This window comes from Musca autumnalis, unplaced genomic scaffold, assembly GCF_047663935.1.
Source record: "Musca autumnalis isolate F117 unplaced genomic scaffold, ASM4766393v1 scaffold_5, whole genome shotgun sequence".
NCBI classification, from domain to species: Eukaryota; Metazoa; Arthropoda; class Insecta; order Diptera; family Muscidae; genus Musca; species Musca autumnalis.
The window spans coordinates 34,978,179-34,993,710 of NW_027412088.1; positions in this window are offsets into that span (position 1 = coordinate 34,978,179).

Sequence of the window (15,532 nt, forward strand, 5' to 3'; positions counted from 1 at the left end):
GTGACATGCATGTTTCGCCTTCGGTAAATTTGGTTGATGAAGGTTTTAACTCGCACAGGCTGAGGATATATTTCTGTCGGTAACGCCGACTGATACCCTTTCACTTGTTCTTCAGAAAAACTGACCGACTGACTATACGGCTTGAGAAATATAGGACGCTTAATTCCGAGTGGCACACCATAATTTGTTTGCCTGAAATCTCCCGAGAAATTCGAAAAACGAACAAGAGAAGACAAATCATTCTGCATCATGACAATGTGGGCTCTCACACATCGATTCAAACCAGCGCCTTTTTGGCCGGACAAAACGTGGAATTCATGGGTCACCCGGCGTACAGCATTGACTGGGGATCCAATGACTTCATTCGATTCCAGAATATCAAGAAAAAAGACGTGGTCAAAGGTTTTCGTCACCAGAAGATGCTGTAAAATCGTTCAAAAACCAATCGGAGTGCAAGACCAGACTACCTTATTTTCTGTTAGGGGTAAACGAATATGGACTTTGTTTGTCCACTCACACAAAGTTACGGATAAGCTCACTTTAAGACCTGCTCTCGAATCACTTTGATTTTTGTTGAATCAACTTGCATTCGCTGCCTCAATTACGACGGTAAAAGTTTTTTCAGGGGCAAGTCCATACTTCTTGAGAAAACCGCCTGAAAGGTGTAAAAAAATCCCTATGGCACCATATGCACTGGCACGATAACTCTCGAAGAAACCGATTCGGTCCACAGTTTGGCCTTCCTCATATTTTGTCATAATTTCGATTCAAAGATAGACAATACCGACAGCTTCCTGCTTACATCGGTATTATGTTTTTCGTGAACAAGTCCATGCTTTCTGGCATACTGGTCCAAAAGTTCTACAATGACCCACTGAAATGACTAGTGAACGCGATATCTATCGAAAAGATATGACTCCCAAAATAAGATCAACTTCCATAATGGACTATGTTGTTTCCTTTAAGTACCTCATCAGCAACCCTTTTGAACTTTATTCCTAATCCATATTCTCGTCGGCAAGTTCAAATGTCCAATAAAGGGCTCAAAATAATGAAAAGGCCATAAATACATTCGATCTGCCCATAGATGAAAGTTTCAATTCACATAGGCTGAGGGTATGAAATCTGATATTTTTCAATTTATTTCCTTAATTTTTTCATGTGGTGATGCTACTCATAAGCAAAATATTTAAGTATATTTTCAGATTTTTTATGAAAGGTTCCAGAGATATCGCGCCTTGAAAACAGTCGAATTCTGTCAAAACTATATGCACAGAAATACTAGTACTTACTTACTTACTTAGCTGGCCCATTACAGAACATTTGTTCCATAGACCGAACTAAGAAAAGATCTCCAATTCTCTCTGTTTCGTGCTTCGCTTTTTGGAATACCGCGCCTTGTCATTTCTTCATCCACTTGTTTGCGCCATCTACTCTTTAGCCTGCCAGTTCTGCGTGCACGCCATGTGGCTCCAATTTATAGGCCTTTTTGAAGGGTGCATCATCGCTGATTCTTATTATATGGCCTTGTCAACGCAATCGCTGCATCTCGATACGTTTAACTATATTGATGTCGTTGTATAGCAGATAAGACGTCGATATTCACCGTCTACGCAGATAGGTCCGTAGATCTTTCGAAGAATTTTTCTCTCAAACACGCCAAGCACTGCCTTATCTCCTTGCGCAAGTACCCAGGCTTCGGAACCATACATCAGCACAGGTAGTACCAGTGTTTTGTAAAGCGTTGTTTTTTGTTTGACGAGATGTGGCCTTGTTTTTAACCTGCTTACTTAAGCAATAGTAGCATCTGTTGGCCAACATATTTCTTCTCTTTATTTCACAACTGATGTTGTTTGTTGTGTTTATGGCGGTGCCGAGGTAGACGAAGTCTTTTACTACCTCAAAATTATAGGAACCAACTTCCACTGTTGGTCCTAGCTTTATGGACGCATTGCGCGTCGACACTATCAACTTTGTCTTTTCGCCGTTTACTGCCAGACCCACTTTTGCTGATTCTCCTTCGATCTTCATAAAGGTTTCAGTTACTTCCTTTACTGATCGTCCCATGATGTCAATGTCATCAGCATAAGCAAGTAACATGTGGCTGTTACTGTATATTGTGCCATTTCTTTTGACATTTGCCTACCGTATAACCTTTTCCAGCAGGATGTTGAACAGGTCGCACGAACGGTTGTCTCCTTGTCTGAAACCTCTTTTGGTACTGAATTCTTCGGAGAGGTTCTTTCCTATTTTAACTGAGGGCCTAGTATCAGTTAAAGTCATCTTACAAATCCGAACAAGCTTTGCGGAGACACCATATTCAGACATGGCTTGGAATAGCTTTAGGCGTAGCGGCTGTCGAAAGCTGCCCTATAATCGACAAAAAGGTGGTAGGTGTCGATCTGCATATCTTGGGTCTTCTCCAGGATTTGCCACAGGGAAAATATCTGGTCAATAGTGGACTTGCCAAGTCTAAAGTCGCATTGGTATGGTGCAATTATTTTATATACCATAGGCTTTAGTCGTTCGCATAATATCCCTGACACTATCTTATAGGCAATAGGGAGAAGTCTTATGTCCCTATAGTTAGAGCATACAGTCTTGTCTCCTTTCTTGTGGACGGGACACAGGATACTCAGGTTCTAATCGTCGGGTACAAGTTCTTCCTGCCAGATGGTGCTAACTAGCTGATGCGTACACCTTATCAGCTTGTTGGTTCCGGTTTTGAAAAGCTCGGCTTGTAAGCCATCGGCTCCTGCTGCCTTATTATTCTTTAGCCGGTTTATTGCTGACATTTCCTCATTTTGGCTAAGCGGTATACATTCAATGCCATCTTCTGGGATTGGATCTGTGGTATCTTCGTCGTATTCGCTGCTATTGGATACCAACAGTTTTGAAAAATGCTCTTTCCATATCCTGAGCACACTATCTGTATCAGTTACCAAATTACCTTTCTGGTCTCTACAGGAGGATGTGCCTATATTAAAGCCATCAGTTTGATGCTTGACTCTTTGCTAGAACTTTCGGACTTCATTCTGACTCCTGCACATCTCGATTTTTCACACTACCGCTTTTCCATTTCTCTCTTTTTCCTGCGAAAAAGACGTTTCTCCTCTCTCCTTTTCTCCTGATACCTCTCTCGTGCGCTACGCGTTGCTACTGATTGTAGAGTAGCCCTATATGCCGCATGTTTCTCTTCGGTAGCAGCACGACACTCCTGGTCATACCATGGATTCATCGGTGGAGATGTCTGGTACCCAAGTATGGATTTAGCGGCTCTTTGCATAAATTGGGCAATACATTGCCATTGAGCTGATATGTTATCGGGACGAGGAGTGCTTTGATTAAGCAATTGGGCCAGTTGAGTGGAATATGCTGTGGCTTTCTGTTGTGATTGCAGCTTACCGATGTCTAACTTTCGTGTTGTGTGTGTTCGTACTTTATTCGCTACGTTTAACCGGGTACGTAGTACGAGTCTATGTTTGCTCCTCGGAACGAACGTGCATCCAACACGCTCGATGAATGTCTCCCATCTATCACAACGTATTCATTTTAATTTCTTGTTTTCTGATCCGGTGCCCTTATGAATGTCGATATGCTTAAATCTGGTGCTGCTAACTACCATGTTTCTTGTCAGATGTTTCACTATGGAGACTGAATTTCCCAATTGTTTGGCCAAAGATATTCTCTTTTCCAATTTTACATTAAAATCGCCTAGAATAAGCGCTCATAGAATATATCTTTGATCTGTTCGTCTTTGTCTTCGGTTGGAGCATGAGCGCAGATAAAGCTAATGTTGAAGAATTTTGTTTTTATCCGTATTGTAGCAAGTCTTTTATTCACTGGTGTGCAGCTGGAGATCAGATGTTTTAACTTCCGACTAACTACAAATCCGCAGCCAAAATCATGTTGAGAACCTCAAATGTCATCTTATGGATAGAGCAGTCAAGAAATGTATCTAAAACCCTCAAAGTACCGAATATGGAGAGGTTCCCTTAAAGGGGGGCTATACCAACAATTTTCGATGGAGAAATTTAGTGACCACTGTAAACCTCAAATGTCAAATAACAGCTAGTTCGGTCAAAATACCGAAAATCGGGAGGTACCGTTCTATAAAGGCTATACCAAAAATGGACCTATGTCGAAAATTTTTGGTGGAGAAGTTTAGTCTCTGCTGAAAACCTCAAGTGTCAAATTACATACTGTTTGGTTAAAAATTGTAGCTAAAATCTTCAATATGCCGTAAATCGGTAGGTACCGTTATTTGGGGGCTATATCCAAACATGGATCTATATTGAAAATTTTTGTTGGAGAGGTATGGTGACCACTAAAAACTTCAAATGTAAAATTACCTCTGTTTCTTACATCATGAAGGTCCCCCCTGACATGACTGGGGGTCCTATTCACCATATGATGCTTAGAATGGCTCTCACGGTATCACCCGGGCAAGTACGGCAACGAAAGCATGTCATTGTGTTGCTGCAATGGAAGAATCTTTGTCTCCTCATATAGATGATCCACTGAAGGCATGAGGAAACACCCTTTTGCAGTTCTAATGACGGTATTCTGACAGGTTGAAACAGTTTTCCATCGCGATACCCTTTTATTTGCGGACCTTACTAGCGCCGCATAGCTTACCATAGACCTACCTATCGCATTATATGTGGTCAGCAATGTTTGTTCATCTGCACCTCACGGGCTGCCGATTAGGGACTTGAGGACGTTGTTCTTCCATCCCAGCTTGTCGCTGATAGCTGTGGCATATGCAGATAACGTGAACATGCTGTCGAAGGTGACTCCTAGATTCTTGGGTTACCTGGTGGTCGGAATTATGCTACCGTTGGCCATGACATTTAAATCAATACTCTCCTCTGCAGTCCATGTCGTCAACAGACATGGACTGCTTATTACTCGCATGGAAAACGAAAGTGGAGTTAAGACCTTCACATATGACATCAGGGAAAGTACGAGATGCCACGATAGCACAATCATACGTTATGATCTCTATGCCGTCTGAAGGAGTTCCGGAGATGTGACCCATCTTGGGGAACCACAAAATACCCCTCAGTATTGTTGGCGACATTTTCTGAGTATTTTAGCCATGTAAAACTTCTCTATAAGTGGTGTCTAAGGACACGTCGTTCGGACTCGGCGATAAACTGTAGGTCGGCGATAAACTGGAGCGCCTCATCACTCATGATTATTTTTGATGATAAATCATCTTCCTCTTGGTGGTGATTAAGGATGGATTGATCGTATGTTAGACGCGGTTGGCGGTCAGCGTTCAATAGCTGATGCACCGTCTGGGCTTTGTACGGAAACATCTTCAAATATTGTACCAAAATTCGTTGTAAAGACCGACAACTGATACCCATTTGCGTGGCACGTCGTCTGGTCTATGTCGAAGGCGCTTCCGTGACATCCTCGGCTACAGCAGCAATATTCTCTGCAGAACGGATACTCTGCCATGCCTGGGTCTGTGGCAGCAGTGTCTTCGAAGCGAGCTGCTAAACGTCTGCGACGAAATTCACGTTGAGCCAATGTCACCGACCGATTATTTGTCAAATAAATAGTCACCAATATTCCGCGTTCTGGAGCAGTGTAGCGTAACATTGTTTATTAGCGTGTATTTCGCATGTGTTTACTACACAAATGTCAAAACAGAACTGACATTAGAGGCCAATCGCAAAAATTATAGCATTTTCTGATAGGAGGATTACTTTTGCGCCACCTGTTATTAATCGGGGTGCACTCATTGATATGAGAGAAGTCTCCCTTGTCCCTTCTAGGATGTATGTGAGACAATTATAAGACCAGTCGGTCATGACCTTTCAAAAGCTTACTATTGTTGTGCCCATAACCAGAAGTACAGCCATTTAACGGCGGGATATATAGGTTAGGCATTCCTACCTCGCCATTTCCACATCCCTCATATATTCCATATTCGGGTCATTAGAGTCAATCTCAAGCGAGATAGTTATGTGTTGAACAGACTGATGTCACAGGAAAGCTAATCCCCCACCTACACTTCTGGCGCGATCATTCTTCAGTACATTGTAACAATCACAACAATGTAAGCTGCAGTTATTATTGAGGTGTAGTTTCCTGTACCTCCGCGACCATCATATTAGTCATACTAATAAAGTCGATACTCGATCTTGCCTCGGATTCCGTTGAAATTAAATGGCAAAAATTATGCATTTCATGGATTGGAACAGCAACGAGGGTGTTCCTGTTAGAGGGACTGTAGGGGTGTCTCGTATTCTGTCTTCTCACAGGATGCCTGTCATAGTCCCTCACATGAACGAGTCCAGAGCAACCGCAGAGATGCACCCCTGCCGACATCTATTGCATCTCACCGTAGCTTGAGTGTGATGGATGAGGATGTGACAAACCGAACCCATTTAAATTGACCCTGTAGTGTTAGATTCTACACGCACTTAGAATGTTCCAACATTTCTCTTGTTTGTCATTTTTAAGGCATGAATTGTTGCTAAAAGGTTTTAGCTTTAAATGGGGTTATCCCTTAGCTTTCATCAGCGAGGTGAAACTAGAGATTAGTGTCTCCGAATAACCACAGTCAAAGTCTATTCATATGTCATATGTCTATTCATAATTCAATTTTAGCACGTTAATATAGGATGAGTTAATCCCTTATGCCAGATTTAATTTTTCTTATCAAGTATGGAAAAAAGTACATTCACATATACATATTTGTGTTCTGTGCCCCGTTCGGACTCGGCAATAAAAATAAACTATAAGAGCGAAACTTTATGATTTTCCTAAATTCTCAGTTGGTCACAGTACACATACATACAGATTTTAGGGTGTTTATCACATGGTTGGTTTTGGAAACTAAATCCTTTTTAATTATCTTATTTACTATCCTGTTATCATTCTCTGTATCGCTTCCTTAAGTTTCACAAACCAAAAAAACTGAAATAGAAAAATTTATGTGGTTGCTCACTGTGTTGCTATATGTGTTAATCTTCAATCCAATTATTATTGTTGTTGTTTTTATCATTATCCTTGATGTTATTGTATTAAGAGCCTTAAGTAATTAGCTTATATTTTACAATGTGGTCAATAAATGTCTATATATCACATTGTTGTCGTTGTTACATACAGACGAACTATTTTTATCTCAACCAGACTGTAAATTAATATAACTTATATTGAAAACATTGCAATTATATAATCATAAGAGCAAATAACCAATGTTTGTATGTATGTTGAACAAGTGTTTATATACATTATTGTTGTAAGACAACATAACAAGTACTTCATATAACTTATATCTATGTATCTATTTATGTATGTAATATTAATTTTCATTGTCCTATATTCTTTGTTTATTTAATATCTCTATGTAATTAGAATCAATTGTATTTGTGTTTGACCACTTTTAAACCACTACATATGCAGTTTTTCATGTTAACAAAAGCCGCTTAATATTATTAATAGTATCAATTAAATATACCCATGTCCTTCAAATCAAATCTAGGTAAAGCGTTTAAAAGGACTGCTAAATGTTATTTTACTACTCTAATATATTTAATATATATATATATAGCTTATTAAATATTAATTGAAATACTTATTTAAGTGAATTAGATTTTAAGTTTTGTGTCCAAACAAGTGGTCAGTTTTGCAAGAATTCTCGAAACATTCCTCCCTACTTGTGTGTGTTCACAGAATTTTGTTGTGATATTAATTTAATTATAAGATGTTTAAGAAATAAATTAAATAAAAAAAAATAATAAAATAAATAAAAATATTAAAAAAATATTATTAGTGGTGTTGTTAATATGGGTTTTGGAAAAATAAGTGGGGCGCTTCAATTGGGGACCAAAAGGTAATTGTGTTAAATGTGTTAAGTAAAAGAGAAGATAATATAATTGTTCCACAACCATACAAGAAGAGACAAATGGGAGCATTCTCTCATATCAATGAGAGCACCCAAATTAGCTCAATGATATGGGACCTGCTGTTTATCGCCGAGTCCAAGCGGTATGTCTTAAAACACCACTTGTGGAAAAGTTTTACATGGCTGAAATACTCGGGAAATATCGCCAACATTACACTAAGAGAGAAGAGAACAGATGGAATGGTATAAAAATCAAGTAAAACAAGTAAAAAGTATCAGTCGGTATTGCCTTTGTGGTTTGAAATAATTTTTTTCCAAAAAAAACTTATGTATTTAGGGGGGTTTTCAAAATTTTGGGCGTATGAACCGACAAAGTATGGATAGGATTAAAGCTCAAAAATTTGCGGGGATAACGATAGATTGGGCTTTTTTATCACACTAGCCTACGATAAACATAATAACGCTGTAAACAGGGCCACGAGGAAAACCTTCGGTAAAAATGTCCACAGCATCCTCGAACAGACCCTTAACCACTAGGCCGGGGCGATTTGAAAACCTTAATGAGCCCTTCGCGTTTCTGATTCCTGGGGTTGAACTGAGCTAAAAAGTCCACTAGACCATAGGTCTACCGCGAAAATCGAGCCTCCCGATTTTGACTTTAAGTTTTTTATCCACGTTTTTGGACCTTTTAGCATATAACGGCCAAACCATTGAGATTTTCGATCCAATACAAAGACAATACAAAGACCCAAACGTACTAAAGACATTTGCGTTGTCCATGGATCCCAACACGATAGAATTTTGCATCAGAACGCTTGAATATTTTTCTGGTCAACTTTTGTAGCACAGTGCCATTTATCGACATTTTCCGAAAAGTTTGCACCTTCTCAAGGCCAAAACTGCCGGAACGAACGTTCTAATGCTTTTGCGATGTATTAGAGAGTTCTTAATCACTGTCTTCGCTACAATTTTTGCCTTTATATTGGATCGAAAATCTCAATGGTTTGGCCGTTATATGCTAAAATGTACAAAAAACGTGGATAAAAAACTTAAAGTCAAAATCGGGAGGCTCGATTTTCGCGGTAAACCTATGGTCTAGTGGACTTTTTTGCTCAGTTCAATCCCAGGAATCAAAAACGCGAAGGGTCCATTAAGGTTTTTTTTCCTTCCATACAAATCGCCCCGGCCTATTAACCACACAAAAATTTTGAACATTTGTGTGGTTGGTACCACAAGCATAGACACAGATAGGGCCCAAATTTGAACATAAACTAAGTTTCGACAATATTTAGAGATCCAAACATTGAACCAAATCGGTTGTTACGTCTATGAGAAATCGAGCGTACAATTTTAGAGAATATTTTTGAACTTTTGTGTGGGAGTTACCGGAAGGAGTGGACCTATTAGAACCACCCTCGAATTTCATCTAGTACTCGAAGAAATATTATAACATACAAAGTGTGGACGAACGCAGTGTTCGGTTCGAGATCTCCAGCCACCACATATGATGCCATAGGGGTTTTTAACAATTTTCGGGCTGTTTTCTCAAGAAGAATGGACTTGCCCCTGAAAAAACTTTTACTGTCTTAATTGAGACAGTGAATGCAAGATCCGTCAACAAAAATCAAAGTGATTCGAGAGCATGTCTTAATGTGAATTTATCCAAAAATTTGTGTGGGAGGTACCCGAAGGAGTGGACAAATATTGTCCATATTACAACCTGATCTATATCTGGTCCAAATCGGTCACCCCCATCAAGAGTTATCGTGCTCACAACTTTTCCGACATTTTTTGAGCTTTTGTGGGGCAGGTACCTGAAGGAGTGGACCGATATGGATTATCTTCGAACTTAAACTAAGTTTGCACAAAATATTACGATGGCCGGAGAGAGTTTTTTGTACCTTTCAGGTTATTTTTTCAGGAAGTATAGACTTGCCCCTGATGAAACTTATAGCGTCGTATGGGGGCAGTGATTCACTGCCAGTGAATACAAGTTGTTACAACACAAATCAAAGCGACTCGAGAACAGGCCCTAAAATAAACTTTTCCGAATTTTTGTGTGTGTGATACCAACGTGAGCCGATTGCGCCCATATTGGAACCTCATCTAAGTCTGGTAGATATTTCACGATGTGCAAAGTATGGACCAAATCGGCTGCTCCCTTCAAGAGTTATCATGCGCACAAATTTTCTGAACATTTTCAAACTTTTGTGGGGGATGTACCGGAAGGAGTGGACCGATATAACTAGGGTGTCCAAAACCGAAACCGGTTAACCGGTTACCCGGTTTTGAGTTACAAAACCGAAACCGGTTTTCGCCAAAAACGTCATTTTCGGTTAACCGAAAAAACCGGTTATTTGTGTCGGTTAACCGGTTTTAAAAAATTAGTAATATTTTAAATATTTCATTACAATTGTATTCTTAAAAGTAAGCTAAACTTAACTAACACCAGGTACGGCAAAGTTTAAAATGTCAGATATCTTTAAATCTTGAAAATATTTTGTGTAAAATGTAGAGTTGTGCCAATTTAGTTCACTACGCAGTTCCAATGGTACACACCATATGCATGAAAAATCTGCGTATACGTGATATCACACGTTAGTTTGTATGAAGTTACTCATACATTTTGGAACTAATACAGTGCACTAGGAACTAGAGCTATAGTAGCTACAATTTAAAACGAGTGGTTGGTCCAACTTAGTCATTATTCAAATGACCGCCGAATTTTCAGGCATTTCACGATAATTTTAGGTTGGCAAAGCAAGACGAAGAATCCGAACTTAATAAAATGTAAACGTAATTCTCTTAGTACACAATTTTTTGTAAGGGCATTTACTATCCTTATGGCAGAATTTCGGTCTTAATTTTGCTGTCCCCACTTCGAGGTTTATTGTCAAATAACAAGGATATTATGAGAAAATTATTATATAATAACGAAGTCGTTATACTTAATTTACCCCTTGTCGTACATTTTTAATCAAATATATATCAATTATGAGCAAATTTGTACCTATTTAACAAAACCGGTTTAAACCGGTTAACCGGTTTTGAACATTTTTGAAAACCGAAAACCGTTTTGTTTGGAAAAACCGGTTTTTGGACACCCTAGATATAACCCATCTTCGAACTTAAACTAAGTTTGGACAAAATATTACGAAAGCCAAATTCTGGACGAAATCGGTTCATCCGTTCGAGACACCCTAAGCATATAAGCGAGACACCCTAAAAATTGTCAACATGGGTTTATGTTACTGTATGAAGGTTATACCAACGGTACCACCCGATTGAAGAATTGTTTAAATATATTGCCAAAAAAAACTTTTGTCAAAAAATTTTCCACCTACATTTTTGGACACGAAAGGAAACTAGTCATTCCATTTTAGTTCAGAATATTTTATGGTGTAGGGTATACAAACTTAACAAATTTCTACTTGTTTGTATTAACGCCATTCAAAAATATCCATAGATTTTAAGTCCATTTTCCTTATGTTCAACGTTTCAAATCAAAATGAAAACTTACTTCGTAATGTGTGTCTAAATATCATAACGAAGAAACATTTATACATATTTTGTATCGCCCTGTACTTTTCCTCAATTTAATACATTCAGCCTAAAATTATGCTACAATGAGTTGGATTTTTGCGTGTTTAAAACCATTTTCATCCAGTTGTATACTTAACCCTAAGAGTATACAACATTTACCCAAGCTGAAGTTTGTTTTTTAGCTTGTTGTTGTGCTAATAAGATATGCGTTAACTTAAGTATATCTTGAGGTAGACGTACAAAAGTTGATTCTATATACACTGCACGTTAATAAAAGCTTTGCCGGGAATATAACATACATTATATCATACTCAAAAAGGCAAAATTATAATTACATTGTGGTATACAACAAATATGTAATTACAAGTATTGGGATTTTCCATATTCTGACTTGATCTGGTTTATTTTATATTGCACAGAAAAAAAGGGAACATATATGTATATGCAATACAGCCATTAAGTGCGACAAGTTAAACAGTGCAAAACCCAAAAAAATGCTATATCTGGTTGGAGCGAGGGAAGACTTCGACAGATGATTTTTTCAGGGCCAAGCAAATGCAAAGCAGGCCACAAGAACAAACACGACCATAAATCCTGCAACTAAATATGTACAGAGGAAAAGTGGCAAATGCTCTTCCGCAACAGATCATAATAGAGGATTCATTCAGCATTGCAATTATAAGCAGAGCTCCGATTCACTCGCGAGTGAAAATTTGGGGGGAGGTGATAATCTTTTTGGGTGCAATATTTTTGGTGGTTGTGGGGCAAGTTTATTTGGGAGTGGGATAAGTTTTTGTTTGGTGTTGGGGAGGGGGCAAGTTTCCCCCCTCAACTTGCTCGAATTCGAGCGAGCATTCGGCGATCTGATTATAGGCGAACAATACAGGAAAACTGTCTATGAATTGAGGACTAGCACTTTGGATCCCAAATACAAACTTGCCTTTGTTTGGATACAAATTAGCGATCTTACAATCGTCAGGTGCTACGTCACTTCACGCGAGGGCACGTCATATTTAGAAATGGACAGTGGGTAAATACCCAATGGGTAAATACCCGGTAAATTGGGTAAATACCGGGTAAATTCCCATTTGTGGGAATTTATTTGGGTATTTACTATATTGAATCCCCAATATAACAACTTACACCCTATTTCTGGGTTTAGGTTGTGAAATCGTTTCAAAATGGATAGTTTTACAATACTTTAAACAAGTGGGTAAAAACTCTTTAACTGCCGAACATCTTGACGTAGCCTGACGAAATTTAACTCAAATCTTACTTATATCAAGAGAACATCTGGTATTGAAAATTGGGTCTCTGGGTCTATGTTTTCATATAGCCCCCATATAACCGTACCTCCCGATTTAAGGTATTTTTCTCCTACTAGCCACATTTTACAATAATATTGGCTGAAATTTAGCACAGTGAGTTCTCAATGAGTATAAGATATCCTTGCAAAATTTTGTCAACGTAAGTCCACGCTTTCTTATAGCCCCTATATAAGAGTACCCCGATTTCGAGTATTTACCCAAACCTTGGGTAAAAACTCTTTAACTTACTTATATCAAGAGAACATTTTGTAGTGAAAATGGGGTCTATGGGTCCATGTTTTGATATAGCCATCATATAGCCGTAGCTCCCGATTTAAGGTATTTTTCATCTATTAGCCACATTTTACATCCAAATTGACTGTAACTTGGCACAGTGAGTCCTCACGGAGTATAATATATCCTTGTAAAAATTTTGCAACATATGTCCACGTTTTCTAATAGCCCCCATATGAGGGAACCCGATTTCGAGTATTTTCCCAAATATTGGGTAAAAACTCTTTATCTGCAAAACCACTTGGTGTAGGCTAACAAAATTTGGCTCAAATCTTTCTTATATCAATAGTATCAAAGGTATTGAAAATGGAGTCCCTGGGTCCATGTTTTGGTATAGCCCCCATATAGCCGTACTTCCCGACGTAAGGTATTTTTCATCTATTAGCCACATTTTACAATCATACTGGCTGTAATTTGGTACAGTGAGTTCCCAATATGTATAAAATATCCTTGCAAAAAATTGTCGACGTAGGTCCACTTTTTCTTGTAGCCCCAATATGGGTTTCTGAAATCAGGAGGTACTATTATATTGGGGCTATATCAAAACGCGGACCCAAGATCCCATTTTCAGTACCAGAAGTTATTTGATAAAACAAAGACTTCAGTCCAATTTTTGCAACCTACGTCAATTGGTTCGGAAGATAAATAGTTTTTATCGAACTTTTGGGTAAATACTCGAAATCGGGGTACCCTTAAATGGGGGCTATTAGAAAACGTGAACCTATCTAGACAAATTTTTGCAAGGATATATTATACTCCTTGAGGACTCACTGTGCCAAGTTACAGTCAATTTGTTGGTAAAATGTGGCTAATAGATGGAAAATACCTTAAATCGGGAGGTACGACTGTATGGGGGCTATATCAAAACATGGACTCAGAGACCCTATTTTCAGTACAAAATGTTCTCTTGATATAAACAAGATTTGAGCCAAATTTCGTCAGCCTACGTCAAGTGGTTCGGCAGTTAAAGAGTTTTTACCCAAGGTTTGGGTAAATACTCGAAATCGGGGTACCCTTATATAGGGGCTATAAGAAAGCGTGGACCTACGTTGACAATTTTGCAAGGATATTTAATACCCATTGAGAACTCACTATGCCAAATTTCAGCCAATTTGGTTGTAAAATGTAGCTAATAGGAGAAAAACACCTTAAATCGGGAGGTACGACTATATGGGGGCTATACCAAAACATGGATCCAGCGACTCCATTTTCAATACCTTTAATACGTTTGATATAAGAAAGTTTCGAGCCACATTTTGTCAGCCTACGTCAAGTGGTTCGGCAGATAAAGAGTTTTTACCCAATATTTGGGTAAATACTCGGGTACTTACCCATGTATTCACCCACTTGTTTAAAGTGTTGTAAAACTGTCCATTTTGAAACGATTTCACAACCTATACCCAAGAATTGGGTGTAGGATGTTGTATTGGCGATTCAATATAGTAAATACCCAAATAAATACCCACAAATGGGTATTTACCCGGTATTTACCCACCGTGTGGGTATTTACCGGGTATTGCCAACAGTTAAACGTCAGAGCTGTAGAATGGGAAATGCAAACCACAGACGTTAATGGTAGAAGAACAGTCGTCATAATGGACATAACTGATCTAATTGCAGCGAACAAGGGAAATAATCCCACCTACAGACGCCCCGGCCCCCAACACGTAGGTCTAACTATCTAAAGAACACTGACGAAAATGTTAAACTGGAGAACTTTTGGCACTTATACGGGAAGTGGCCACCAGTACAAAGCATATAGCTTTAGAGGAGCTGGATCGATAATATCTTCAAATTAAACAGAGTTTAAATTTAAAGTAATCAGTAAGAGAAGTAAATAAAACAAGTAAAAACGGCTTTAAGTTCGGCCGGGCCGAACTTGTTATACCCTCCACCAGGAGTGTATTAAAGTAAAACAATTAGAACAAATAGTTTCCTTTCGTTTATGAAAAAGACTTAATACCAAATTTCAGCAATTTCGGTAAAACAATATCGCTAACTTTCAAAATAAGGAAATTCGGGAGGTACCGTTCTACATATGGGGGCTATATCAAAACGTCGATCAATACCGACAAATTTCTGGCGTAAACTTTTTAGACTCAAAGAAGGCTAAATACCAAATTTACGATATTTCAGTAGGTTAATGTGGTTAAAACCTAAAAAATACCGTAAATCACGAGGTACGCTTCTATGGAGACCTATACTGATAATTCTTTTCTGGAACATTTTATAACCCCATGAAAGACTAAATTACAAATTTCAGTCATTTCGGTGGGAGGTTAACGTCACATACTTCACAATTATGAAAATCGGGAGGTACCGTTCTATGGGGGCTATATCGAAACGTGGACCTATACCGACGAAATTCAGTCAGAAAGGGGTTTACTTCTAACGTAGAGTAAATACCAAATCTCAGCCATTTCTGTTTGTTGTTGTGGACACAACCCTCAATAAAAGGAAAATTGAGAGGTACAGTTTTATGGGGGCTATATGAAGGCGTGGACCTATATATGAGGACTAA